Source organism: Salmo trutta, chromosome 9 (assembly GCF_901001165.1).
Source record: "Salmo trutta chromosome 9, fSalTru1.1, whole genome shotgun sequence".
NCBI classification, from domain to species: Eukaryota; Metazoa; Chordata; class Actinopteri; order Salmoniformes; family Salmonidae; genus Salmo; species Salmo trutta.
The window spans coordinates 34,801,832-34,815,627 of NC_042965.1; the positions used below are offsets into that span (position 1 = coordinate 34,801,832).

General features: G+C 43.3%; 1 protein-coding gene across 1 annotated transcript in view; it reads left to right on the plus strand.

Moving 5' to 3' along the window:
* LOC115200464 (succinyl-CoA:3-ketoacid coenzyme A transferase 1, mitochondrial) overlaps positions 1 to 13,796 on the plus strand; it is a 124,354-nt gene that overhangs the window by 46,369 nt on the left and 64,189 nt on the right. The window lies entirely within an intron of this gene.

Consider the following 13,796-nt stretch of genomic DNA (forward strand, 5'->3'; position numbering starts at 1 on the left):
TCTTGTGAGGTAATACGGTCGGCATTTGATTGTGAGGTATTCTAGGTCGGGTGAACAAAAGGATTTGAGTTTCTGTATGTTATCACAATCACACCATGAGTAGTTAATCATGAAACATACACTCCCGCCTTACTTCTTCCCGGAGAGTTCTTTATTCCTGTCTGCACGATGAACCCAGCTGGATGTATGGACAGGGACAGCATATCCCGAGAGAGCCATGTTTCTGTGAAACTGAGTCTGTTACAGGCCTTGATGTCTCTAGAAGGAGATCCTCGCTCTGAGCTCGTCTACTTTATTGTTCAGAGACTGAACATTAGCGAGTAATATACTCTGAAGCAGTGGATGGTGTGGCCGCCTCCTGAGTCGGATTAGAAGTCCATTCCTAATACCTTTTCTCCGTCGACGGCGTCTTGGAGCACCCTCTGGGATAAGTTCAATTGATCTGGGGGGTACGAACAAATTATCCAATTAGAGAAAGTAGAATTCCTGGTCGTAATGCTGGTGAGTTACCACCACTCTGATATCCAAACCTTTTTTCCGAATGTATGTAATAACACACAAAAACAAAATACTGCAAAGTTGCTTAGGAGCTAGAAGCAGAGCTGCCATGTCTGTCTGCGCCATCTTACTTTGCGACCCAGAGTTATCTCTGCTGCAGAGGATATGTTCGTTGGAGTTACCAGCCTCAGAAATAGGTAATTAACTGCACTTCAGATTGTACCACAGAGTTCAAGTAACAGACACATCACAACATCAGCTATTCAGAGGAGACTGCGTGAATCAGGCCTTCATGGTCCAATTGCTGCAAAGAAACCACTACTAAAGTACACCAATAAGAAAAAGAGACTTGCTTGGGCCAAGAAAGACACAGAGTAGGTGAACGCATGATCTCCGCATGTGTGGTTCCCGCTGTGAAGCATGGAGGAGGAGGTGTTATGGTGTGGGGGTTCTTTGCTGGTGACACTGTCTGTGATTCATTTAGAATTCAAGGCACACTTAATTAACCAGCATGGCTACCACAGCATTCTGCAGCGATACGCCATCCCATCTGGTTTGCGCGTAGTAGGACTATCATGTTTTTCAACAGGACTGTCACGTCCTGACCAGTAAAAGGGGTTATTTGTCATTATAGTATGGTCAGGGCGTGGCAGGGGGTGTTTGTTTTGGTGTTTTTCAGTTTTGTTCTATGTTTTCTATATCTATGGTTAAATTCTAGTTTTCTATTTCTTTGTTGGTTTTTGGGCATGACCTCCAATTAGAGTCAGCTGGTTGTAGTTTGGAGGTTGTAATTGGAGGCCATATTTAGTTGATGTTGTTTCACTTGTGTTTTGTGGGTGGTTATTTTCTGTATAGCCTGGATGCCTTATGGAACTGTTTTTCGTCGTTTGTTTATTTTGTTTGTGTTTTCATCGAATAAATTAAGTATGAGCACTTTACCCGCTGCGCCATGGTCCTATCCTTACGACGCCTATGACAAGGACAATGACCCAAAACACACCTCCAGGTTATGTAAGGCCTATTTGACCAAGAAGGAGAGTAATGGAGTGCTGCATCAGATGACCTGGCCTCCACAATCACCAGACCTCAACCCAATTGAGATGGTTTGGGATGAGTTGGACTGCAAAGTGAAGGAAAAGCAGCCAACAAGTGCTCAGCATATGTGGGAACATTCCAGGTGAAGCTGGTTGAGAGAAAGCCAAGAGTGTGCAAAGCTGTCATCAAGGTAAAGGTTGGCTACTTTGAAGAATCTCAAATATAAAATATATTTTAATTTGTTTAACACTTTTTTGGTTACTACATGATTCCATATGTGTTATTTCATAGTTTTGATGTATTCACGATTATTCTACAATGTGAAAAATAGTAAAAATAAAGAAACCTTTGAATGAGTAAGTGTGTCCAAACTTTTGACTGGTTGTGTGTGTGTGTGTGTGTGTGTGTGTGTGTGTGTTTGTGTGTGTGTGTGTGTGTGTGTAAAAGTCGATAATGTCCATATTAATGTTTTAAAATGTATGTAAATTATTAAGTATTTTTGTCTGTCATGTCTTTTTCTTTGTGTCGGACCGCAGGAAGACTAGGTGTCAGCATTGGCGTCAGCTAATGGGGATCCCCCAAAAATATGTCCAGCCCTTATATTTATCCTCACTTGTGTTTTACTATTTTCTTTTCAGGACAACCAGGGCTACAAGTAGAACACAAAACTATTTGACATAAACAGTTGCATTAGTGAGTTTTATTGACACATGTCAATAATATATTTTAAAGAAAATGTTCACCAAAGCAAAAACCTAATAAAAATGAATTTATATGTGTGCTGTAAGTACAGAAATGTTTTGCTCAGCGGGAAATGAATATCCAACTAGTCAGTGACAACTGTTTGGAGTTTAGAGTTTGTGACAGGAACTATGTGAGGTTATTACAGTATTATAGACACCATGTCCTTGTGTTTCCTATGATCTTCTATGTAGAAGAACCCCTTACCTTCTAACAACTCTTGTGTAGCTTGTGAGTGTTGTAGAGTCTCAGCTTTTCATAGATAGCTTTTAATAGCTTGTAGCTTAAACTATTCTGACTCCACAGAAGTTTTTGTAAAAAGACCCTGTCGGGATCCACCCTTGTCTCACGAACACCGCTCTAGCTCAGCCCCCTGTTAATCTCACAGACTAATAGTTGAAACCAATGGATGCAGAAGAAATCCAATCCCAGACTAATCCAGTGGTACAACCAAGAAGTCTGTAGCTCAAACACACAATTTAAAAGGGGTTAGAAGTCCAGATTTGAATTAAAAACTGATTTGTTCAAATTAGACCAGAGGTAATTGAGTTCATTACTGTCACAGAGTCAGGCCTTATGGGCTGGTGTTGTGTTGGTTTCTGCAGCCCACCCCTATTTCTGCCTACTTCCTTATTTCACTTCCCAGTGCACCAACTAAGACAACACAACACACCAGCCAACCATGACATTTCCTCTCTCTCACACACACACACACACACACACACACACACACACACACACACACACACACACACACACACACAGAGAGACACAGACAAAGAGACACAGACACAGTGGGAGATAGCTATAAATAAGTTGCATAATGAGAGTGTGGTGTCACTGTCCTCATGCTCCGTCGCCCGCAGCCAGACTGTCCCCAACTTCCCCTAGCCGACACGCCTCACCACACACAATACACACACACACACACACACACACACACAGTCTCTCTCTCCTCTCTTTCTGAATATGCAGATTTAGATACTGGCATTGCATGGTTTGACTGGATCATGGCTTTAGATTGGTATATAACGAAGGTTTAGGGAAAGCTGAGCCACAGCTCAAAGAGAAATGGATGCCCTTCATGTCTGCCGATCAGAGCAATGTGTCTGAACTTCACTCAAACACTGTTAACACACACAGTCGAAGGTGGGTCAGGGCTGGGTCACAACCGTTCATTCACATCAGTGGATCTGTCACAGGGCCAGATCAACAGGTTGATGTGCGGGTCAAATCAAAGGTTATTGCGTCATGTACACAGGTTACAGCAGGTATAAATGGTTCAGCCAAATGCTTACTTGCAAGCTCCCTCAACAGTGCAGTACAAAAATCAATAAAATAAACAAGTAGTATGCATAGTAATGAAACTGGTATGTACACAATAGGATATACAGTATAAATGATGTGCTATGTATAATGTGGATAGTGTCTTGGTCACGCAGTTGAATAAATAGTATATAAATAGAACAACAGCGTTGACTGTGTGTGTGTGTGTGCTTCTGTGTGTGTGTGCTTCTGTGTGTGTGCTTCTGTGTGTGCATTGATATAGTGGTGTGTAAACTCTGATCGTCAGTCACAGTGAAAAAAGGTACGCTCCCTATCCTTTCAATACTTTTTCCACAAAAAAAGTGGGTGAACTACGTTGACTTGCGTTTACCCTCCACTACACCACTGTGTGTTGTGTGAGTTTGTGTGTAAGGGGTGGATGAACATGCGTCTCCTGTACTCCTGGTTTATGCATTTCCATTGATCAGATCAGCGAGCTGTGCCATGACGTTTTGATCTAATAATACGTCTGTGGCTGAAGGTGGTAAATATGGGGATAGATTGCCACAACACAGACAAGGGCAGGGCACAGGAACACACACAGTGTTTCATAACGGTGGCTGGCCATCAGTTTGAGATTAATAAGCCCTGACAGGGCCCTCAGAGCCCTAAAAAAGAACAAACTGACAAGAATAAGGTGCATGTGTCCCTGGGGCCTTTCATTCCCTGTGTCTCCCTGCCAGCACACTTCAAGCCTCTCTCCGCTCCCATTGATGTGAAAATGCTACTACATATAGGGGAATATCAATGTGCGTGTGTACTGTGTGTGTGTGTGTGTTACCGCACATTCATACGTGCCAGTGTATGTGCCACGCCTGTGTGTTTGTTTGTCTGAATCATTCCAGCTCTGTTCCTTGCTGCTGTATCTCCTGAGTCCTGCTGCCACGTCACACGCATGCACAGATCAAAGCCACGCTTGGCCCTTCATACACACAGAATATTTAAATATGTTGAGTTTGTTTATTGTGCTGGCCTGGGTTAGTTTGTTTATTGTGCTGGCCTGGGCCCGGGTTAGTTTGTTTATTGTGCTGGCCTGGGTTAGTTTGTTTAATGTGCTGGCCTGGGCCTGGGTTAGTTGGTTGATTGTGCTGGCCTGGGCCCGGGCCTGGTTTAGTTTGTTTATTGCGCTGGCCTGGGCCCAGGTTAGTTTGTTCATTGTGCTTGCCTGGGCCCGGGTTAGTTTGTTCATTGTACTGGCCTGGGCCCAGGTTAGTTTGTTCATTGTGCTGACCTGGGTTAGTTTGTTTAATGTGCTGGCCTGGGCCTGGGTTAGTTGGTTGATTGTGCTGGCCTGGGCCCGGGCCTGGTTTAGTTTGTTTATTGTGCTGGCCTGGTCCTGGGTTAGTTTGTTTATTGTGCTGGCCTGGGTTAGTTTGTTCATTGTGCTGACCTGGGTTAGTTTGTTTAATGTGCTGGCCTGGGCCTGGGTTAGTTGGTTGATTGTGCTGGCCTGGGCCCGGGCCTGGTTTAGTTTGTTTATTGCACTGGCCTGGGCCTGGGTTAGTTTGTTTATTGCGCTGGCCTGGGCCCAGGTTAGTTTGTTCATTGTGCTTGCCTGGGCCGGGTTAGTTTGTTCATTGTACTGGCCTGGGCCCAGGTTAGTTTGTTCATTGTGCTTGCCTGGGCCCGGGTTAGTTTGTTCATTGTACTGGCCTGGGCCCAGGTTAGTTTGTTCATTGTGCTGACCTGGGCCCGGGCCTGGTTTAGTTTGTTTATTGTGCTGGCTTGGGCTTGGGTTAGTTTGTTTATTGCGCTGGCCTGGGCCTGGCTGGGTTTAGCATAGGCAAAAAACACTGAGCTGAAGATTGTGTGCAGTGAGGCATGGTAGAGAGACAGGATGGTGGTAGGAACTGGGCGTAATTCACTGCTCATCTTCTCATTGGCAGTGGATGGGGTGAGGATCCACCTTACAGTGTCATCATCGTCATGTTATAACCCTTTGAGAAAGCATAGATGCAGGACTGTTGATTGAATTGAGTATCTAGGATGTAGGCTATTAAAGCAGTCTTACAGAAGTTGAGTCCCGCCACTAAATCCACAGTTGATCAGAGCACTAGTGACAATTAGACAACAAGCCATAAGGACTCTGAACCACTAGCACGGCTTGTCAGTCACTCACTGGCACCGCTGCAACCCATCTGAAGAAGTGTATTTCACATTGACTAATCCTTCAATAATCCTACTTTCCTCATAGCTCTAAGCTATTGTCTATTTAATACATTTAGTACATGTATGGTGGAATCGGTGCTGGTGAAGTGAAAGAGATAAGAGAGCTTTAGAGCGTATTGGGCCTGGATTGTGCTATGAGTGCTAAATCACTCAGCCAATGAACTGCTTCCCTGATTCAGAGGACCCATTTCCTCATCAGTAGGGCCAGATGACACCTTCTGTCGGATTCTTGTTGATTTCAATTCTGGTATATTCAGTCGCTGAAACAATGTGTGTTAGTGTCAGCAGTATAGTGGTGTTGTCAGCCCTAGCCATCCTTAGCTCCATCACTAGTCTCAGTGCTACTGCTAACCGTTGAGAGCTGGAGATGTCAGTCCCCTAGCTGCTGCTAATGACACTCAGCGAGAGAGCACCCAGAGACAAAGCTACTGAAGAGTGTGTGTGCATCAAACTGTCACGCCCCCTCCCCCCACCCAAAGCCCCTGGCTCCCCTTTTGCTGCGCACATTCAGAGATTTAACCCAGAGAGAGGGAGAGGGAGAGAGAGCGAGCGCCTCACTTTACAGCCTTAAACCGCCCCCGGCTCTCCACCAAAGCTCCTGTATCCATGACAACGCTAAGATGGGATCCATTTGGCTTTCACCCATTGGCTCGTCTGTCTGTCATTGTAGAGTGTTGAGGGAGAGGAAGCCGAGATAGGAGGGACTCGATGTGTCTAAATGCCCACCTATTCCCCTAGTGTGGATGGAATAAATATACACTGACTGTACAAAACATTAAGGACACCTTCTCTTTCCATGACATAGACTGACCAGGTGAATCCAGGTGAAAGCTATGATCCCTTATTGATGTCACTTGTTAAATACACTTCAATCAGTGTCAATCAAGGGGAGGAGACAGATTAAAGAAGGATTTTTAAGCCCTGAGACATGGATATTCAGTGGCAAGAAAAAGTATGTGAACCCTTTAGAATTACCTGGATTTCTGCGTAAATTAGTCATTAGTCACAACAATATCCAAACACAGTGTGCTTAAACTAATAACACACTAATTATTGTATTTTTCTTGTCTATATTGAATACATAATTTAAACATTCAGTTTGGAAAAAGTAGGTGAACCCCTAGGCTGTTGACTTTTCCAAAAGCTAATGGGAGTCAGGAGTAAGCTAACCTGGAATCCAATCAGTGAGACGTTGGTTAGAGCTGCCCTGCCCTTCTTGCTATTCACAAGAAGCATTGCCTGATGCGAACCTTGCCTCGAACAAAATAGATCTCCGAAGACCTAAGATTTAGAATTGTTGACTTGCATAAAGCTGGAAAGGGTTACAAAAGTATCTCTAAAAGTCTTGATGTTAATCAGTCCACAGTAAGACAAATTGTCCATAATTGGAGAAAGTTCAGCACTGTTGCTACTCTCCCTAGGAGTGGCAGTCCTGCAAAGATGACTGCAAGAGCAGTGAATGCTCAATAAAAAATTGTATTTGTTTATTTTACCTTTATTTAACTAGGCAAGACAGTTAAGAACAAATTCTTATTTTCAATGATGGCCTAGGAACAGTGGGTTAACAGCCTTGTTCAGTGTTAATGAGGTTATTAAGAATCCCAGAGTGTCAGCTAAAGACTTACAGAAATCTCTGGAACATGCGAACATCTCTGTTGACGAGTCTACGATACGTAAAACACTAAACAAGAATGGTGTTCATGGGAGGACACCATGGAAGAAGCCACTGTTGTCCAAAAAAACAACAACATTGCTGCACATCTGAAGTCTGCAAAAAAACACCTGGATGTTCCACAGCGCTTCTGGCAAAATATTCTGTGTACAGATTAAACTAAATTTGAGTTGTTTGGAAGGAACACACAACACTATGTGTCGAGAAAAAAATGGCACAGCACACCAACATCAAAACCTCATCCCAACTGTAAAGTATGGTGGAGGGAGCATCATGGTTTGGGGCTGCTTTGCTGCTTCAGGGCCTGGACAGCTTGCTATCATTGACAGAGAAATGAATTCCCAAGTTTATCAAGACATTTTACAGGAGAATGTAAGGCTATCTGCCCGCCAATTGAAGCTCAACAGAAGTTGGGTGATGCAACAGGACAACGACTCAAAACACAGAATCAACAACAGAATGGCTTCAAACAGAAGAAAATACGCCTTCTGGAGTGGCCCATTCAGAGTCCTGACCTCAACCCGATTTTAAAATGCTGTGCCATGACCTCGAGTGCGGTTCACACCAGACATCCTAAGAATATTGCTGAACTGAAACAGTTTTGTAAAGAGGAATGGTCCAAAATTCCTCCTGACCGTTGTGCAGGTCTGATTCACAACTACAGAAAACGTTTGGTTGAGTTAATTTCTGCCAAAGGAGGGTCAACCAGTTATTAAATCCAAGGGTTCACATACTTTTCCCACCCTGCTCTGTGAATGTTTACGCGGTGTGTTGAATAGAGACATGAAAACCTATAATTGTTTGTGTGTTATTAGTTTAAGCAGACTGTGTTTGTCTATTGTTGTGACTTAGATGAAGATCAGATAACATTTTATGACCAATTTATACAGAAATCCAGGTAATTCCAAAGAGTTCACATACTTTTTCTTGACACTGTAGTATGAGGGTGAATGGGCAAGACACAAGATGAAAGTGTCTTTGAACAGGGTATGGTAGTAGGTGCCAGGCCCAGGTGCATCAGTTTGTGTAAAGAACTGCAACGCTGCTGGGTTTTTCATGCTCAACAGTTTCCTATGTGTATCAAGAATGGTCCACCACCCAAAGAACATCCAGCCAACTTCACACAACTGTGGGAAACATTGGAGTCAACATGGGCCAGCATCCCTGTGGAATGCTTTGCTTTGAGGCTGTTCTGAGGGCAAAAGGGGGCGGCTGAACTCAATATTAGGAAGGTGGCCGTAATGTTTTATACACTCACTGTATACTCTGTTACATTGGAGTGGACAATGTAGAGGGTCAGGAATTATGTTGTCACACGTAGTAACCCTTCCTGTATGGATTTGAAGATCTCTCTTCGTTCCCCTCGTCCTCTGAGCTTTGGATTTAAGACGCGGCAAGTCGATTTGGCATTTCTCTCTCTCTCTCTCTCTCTTTCTCTCTCTCTCTCTCTCTCTCTCTTTCTCTCTCGTGTCTCCCTTCTGAGTCTGAGGAGGAAGGATTTCAGTATCGTATTCTAAAAGCTTATTGCTCCTGGAAGAGTCCCTGAGCGCCTCTTCCTCTCTCTAGCATTATCTTGATGTCTCTCTCTCTCCCAATTCCATTCAATTCAAGGGGCTTTATTGGCATGGGAAATATATGTTAACATTGCCAAAGCAAGTGAAGTAGATAATATACAAAAGTGAAATAAACAATAAAATGAACAGTAAACATTAGACTCACAGAAGTTCCAAAAGAATAATAACATTAGAAATGTCATATTATGTATATATACAGTGCTGTAACGATGTACAAATGGTTAAAGTACAAAAGGGAAAATAAATAAGCATAAATATGGTTTGTATTTACAATGGTGTTTGTTCTTCACTGGTTGACCTGTTGACGGAGGATATTTTTGCAGAATTCTGCATGCAGAGTCTCAGTTTGATGTTTGTCCCATTTTGTGAATTTTTGGTTGGTGAGCGGACACCAGACCTCTCAACCATGAAGGGCAATGGGTTCTATAACTGATTCAAGTATTTTTTGCCAGATCCTAATTGGTATGTCAAATTTGATGTTCCTTTTGATGGCATTGAATGCCCTTCTTGCCCTTGTCTCTCAGATCATTCACAGCTTTGTGGAAGTTACCTGTGGCGCTGATGTTTAGGCCAAGGTATGTATAGTTTTTTGTGTGCTCTAGGGCAACACTGTCTAGATGGAATTTGTATTTGTGGTCCTGGCGACTGGACCTTTTTTGGAACATCATTATTTTGGTCTTACTGAGATTTACTGTCAGGGCCCAGGTCTGACAGGGCCCAGGTCTGGCAGAATCTGTGCAGAAGATATACAGTTGAAGTCGGAAGTTTACATACACTTAGGTTGGAGTCATTAAAACTCGTTTTTTAACCCCTCCACAAATGTATTGTTAACAAACTATAGTTTTGGCAAGTCGGTTAGGACATCCACTTTGTGCATGACACAAGTCATTTTTCCAACAATTGTTTACAGACAGATTATTTCACGTATCATTCACTGTATCACAATTCCAGTGGGTCAGAAGTTTACATACACTAAGTTGACTGTGCCTTTAAACAGCTTGGACAATTCCAGGAAATTATGTCATGGCTTTAGAAGCTTCTGATAGGCTAATTGACATAATTTGAGTCAATTGGAGATGTACCTGTGGATGTATTTCAAGGCCTACCTTCAAACTCGGTGCCTCTTTGCTTGACATCTTGGGAAAATCAAAAGAAATCAGCCAAGACCTCAGAAAAAAATTATAGACCTCCACAAGTCTGGTGGGGCTTAAGCTGCATCCGTCTCACCCCACAGCCCTGTGGGAAGAAAATTGTGTTTTTTTTTGTTGCCAATTTTAACCTCACACTTGTTGTTTATGTACATGGATTTGATAATGTTGTATGTTTTTCCACCAACACCACTTTCCATCAATTTGTGTAGCAGACCCTCATGCCAAATTGAGTCGAAGGCTTTTTTGAAATCAACAAAGCATGAGAACACTTTGCCTTGGTTTTGGTTTGTTTGTTTGTCAATTAGGGGGTGCAGGGTGAATATGTGGTTTTTCGTACGATAATTTGGGAAAAAACTGTTTGACATTTGCTCAGTACATTGTTTTCACTGAGGAAATGTTAATGATAATGCAGAGGATTTCCCAAGGTTGCTGTTGACGCATATCCCACAGTAGTTATTGGGGTCAGATTTGTCTCCACTTTTGTGGATTGGGGTGATCCGTCCTTGGTTCCAAATATTGGGGAAGATGCCAGAGCTAAGGATGATGTTAACGAGTTTTAGTATAGCCAATTGAAATTTGTTGTCTGTATATTTGATCATTTCATTGAGGATACCATCAACACCATAGGCCTTTTTGGGTTGGAGGGTTTTTATTTTGTCCTGTAGTTCATTCAAGGTAATTGGAGAATCCAGTGGGTTCTGGTAGTCTTTAATAGTTGATTCTAAGATTTGTATATGATCATGTATATGTTTTTTCTGTTCTTTGTTATAGAGCCAAAAAGATTGGAGAAGTGGTTTACCCATAGATAGATAATTCTTTGTGTTGTTTGTTTAGTGTTTTACAATTTTCCCAGAAGTGGTTAGAGTCTATGGATTCTTCAATTACATTGAGCTGATTTCTGACGTACTGTTCCTTCTTTTTCCGTAGATTATTTCTGTATTGTTTAAGTGATTCACCATAGTGAAGGCATAGGCTCAGGTTTTCCGGGTCTCTATGTTTTTGGTTGGACAGGTTTCTCAATTTCTTTCTTAGATTTTTGCATTCTTCATCAAACCATTTGTCATTGTTCATTTTCTTTGGTTTTCTATTTGAGATTTTTAGATTTGATTGGGAAGCTGAGAGGTCAAATATGCTGTTAATATTGTCTACTGCCAAGTTTACACCTTCACTATTACAGTGGAACGTTTTGTCCAGGAAGTTGTCTAAAAGGGATTGAATTTGTTCTTACCTAATTGTATTTTGGTAGGTTTCCAAACTACATTCCTTCCATCTATAGCATTTCTTAATATTACTTAGTTCCCTTGGCTTTGATGCCTCGCGTTTGAGAGCGATGTCCTATAGAGTCCGGGCGAAGGTGGGCACTGCTGCCTTGTATAGGTGGACCTGGTCATAGAGGCTGTTCAAGTCTAGGGTAGAGTGGTGGGCCAGGTAATCATTTGGTTTTGAGGCACAGTCATGGGAAATACTTGCGTTTACCCGCTGTATGGTAGCAGGGTGGAGGTCTTTTCGTGGTAGCAGAGTGGACCACTTGTGCGTTGGGGAAAGTAGAAGAAGCTTTTTCAATCTCTCCCTTCAGTGCTGTGGCCACCCTTTCCTGCTGTGTTCTCAGGTCGTTTGTGCCTGTGTGTATTATTATATGGCTAGGTGAACCTAGTTGGTCCTCAGACAGAAGGTCTAGGGAGCGCTGGGTGTTTGGACACCAGAGTTTAGACACACTGTGTTTGGGAAAAAGTTTATTTTCTTCTATGTATTTCCCATTTGAGTCCATAAGGAGTACAATCTGTGTCTTGTGTGTGTCCTCAGTGGTTGTGGGGGGGTTGTCAGGAGGGCTATCAGGGTGGCTGACGGGGGGGGGAGGGGGTGCTCAGAGGGGGTGAGATCCCCTGGGCTTGGGGTTCTTCATTTGTCTGTTCTGCTGTGATGTCGACGTGGTCATGGTCTGGTGTGGACTGTTCTGCTGTGGTGTCGAAGACTTTTGTCTGGAGCTGAGGTGGGCTGTTCTGCTGGCTTCTCTGCCACCTCTCTAGTGGGTTGTTCTCTGTCACACGCCATCCCCCTCACCCTCTCCTCCAGCAGTCTGATCCTCTCCTCTAGTGCTCTGTTCTTCTCCTGCTCCTGCTTTTTATATTGTTGAAGTTGTGTCACCACAGTCCAGAGTGCAGATATGTCTCCCTCTACCTCCAGCTCTCTGGTTAAGGGGGTGTTGTTGTGCTGGACTGTTGTCTGGGTCTGTGCTGACTGGAGTATAATCACCTGCTTTTCCAGCTCCACCTGCCTTACCTCCAGCTGGGTAAATGTGTCCTTCATTTCAATGAGGGGCTAGTACTCTGTGCTGGGAGGTTGACTTTCCGCTTGGGGTTGCTCATCTGTGGGTTTATGTAATCAAGATGTCTGAACTGCTCGGGGTGGGGGTATCTTTCTCAAGGGAGAGCTTCTCCTACTGGGCTAATTCTTTGATTAGGTGAAAGTCCAGCTGAAACTATTTGAGTTTGCCCTGTACCATTACTATTCTAGACTTATAGAGATTTATTTTAGCTGACTCAAGAGTCCTCGTTGTCTAGTATCCTGAGTTTCCACCCCTTGTTAACACCCCCTCTCTTAACAGAGGGTTAGTGTGTTAATATAGCACTGTGCCATGCCAGGGGATGGTTTGTGTAGAAGATGAGGTTGCTGATGTTCCCATTTTTATAATAATCAGCAAAAAGTGTCTCTTGATTTTCCATAAGGAGCTTCATTTTGTGATATTTTCTTGCCTAATCATTCTTTACATACACAGGGTGCTGTATTTTCATTATCTTTCTATGGCCTCTCCATTTGGTTGGAGTACACTGTGCGACTCTCCTGCCATTGTTGGGCTAAAGGGCTTTGACACATTGGGTACATATCTCAGGCAGAACTCACTGTCTCATTAAATAACACAGGGGACTGTATCTCAGGCAGAAGTCACTCTGGGAGGAATTGATTTAGCAGGAAGCTTTCTGAAAATGTTGCTTAGTAATCAGCTTAGTTGTGAAGCTTTTTAATGAACTTTGGCAGTTGTAATAGCGTCTCTTATGTGGGGTTTAGATTTCTTGCTAAGTGACACAGGAAGTAATGGTGTGTCTATCTGTGTGTTTTGCTCCACATAGTGTCCTTCACTGATGGTCGACACTAATGGATTACTGATGATGGTGATGAGGACGATTGAGATGATTCTTGTAACGCCTCTTCCTTAGGTTAAACTTGGACCATTCCAAGTCCTTCTGAGAACATTGGGACAGAGCTTGTAATGTAATAACAGTTTTCTCCTTGTGATGGACAGAACCTCCTCCCCACCTTCCATCCCCTCTGATCCCAGGATCAGGCCCTCTCCCCTGGTCTCGACTTCTCTAAAGAACCCTCTGCCCAGCTGAGGCATGGAGGCAGCTTACACCAGGCCTGGTGGTTGTCAAAGCTATAGGGAAATGAATACAGTGTGGTTCCTGCTCCCTGTTGACAGATGAGAGGAGTGATGTTTAAAATCATTTGGTGAATGTTGTATTTTTTTTAAATGTGAATGGATCAAAGTGGGTGGGTACAGAGATTGAGGAGTAACCCTGCAGGATCAGTGTTTGGACTGTCCAACACTGTGTTCTTGCTTCATCCCACTGT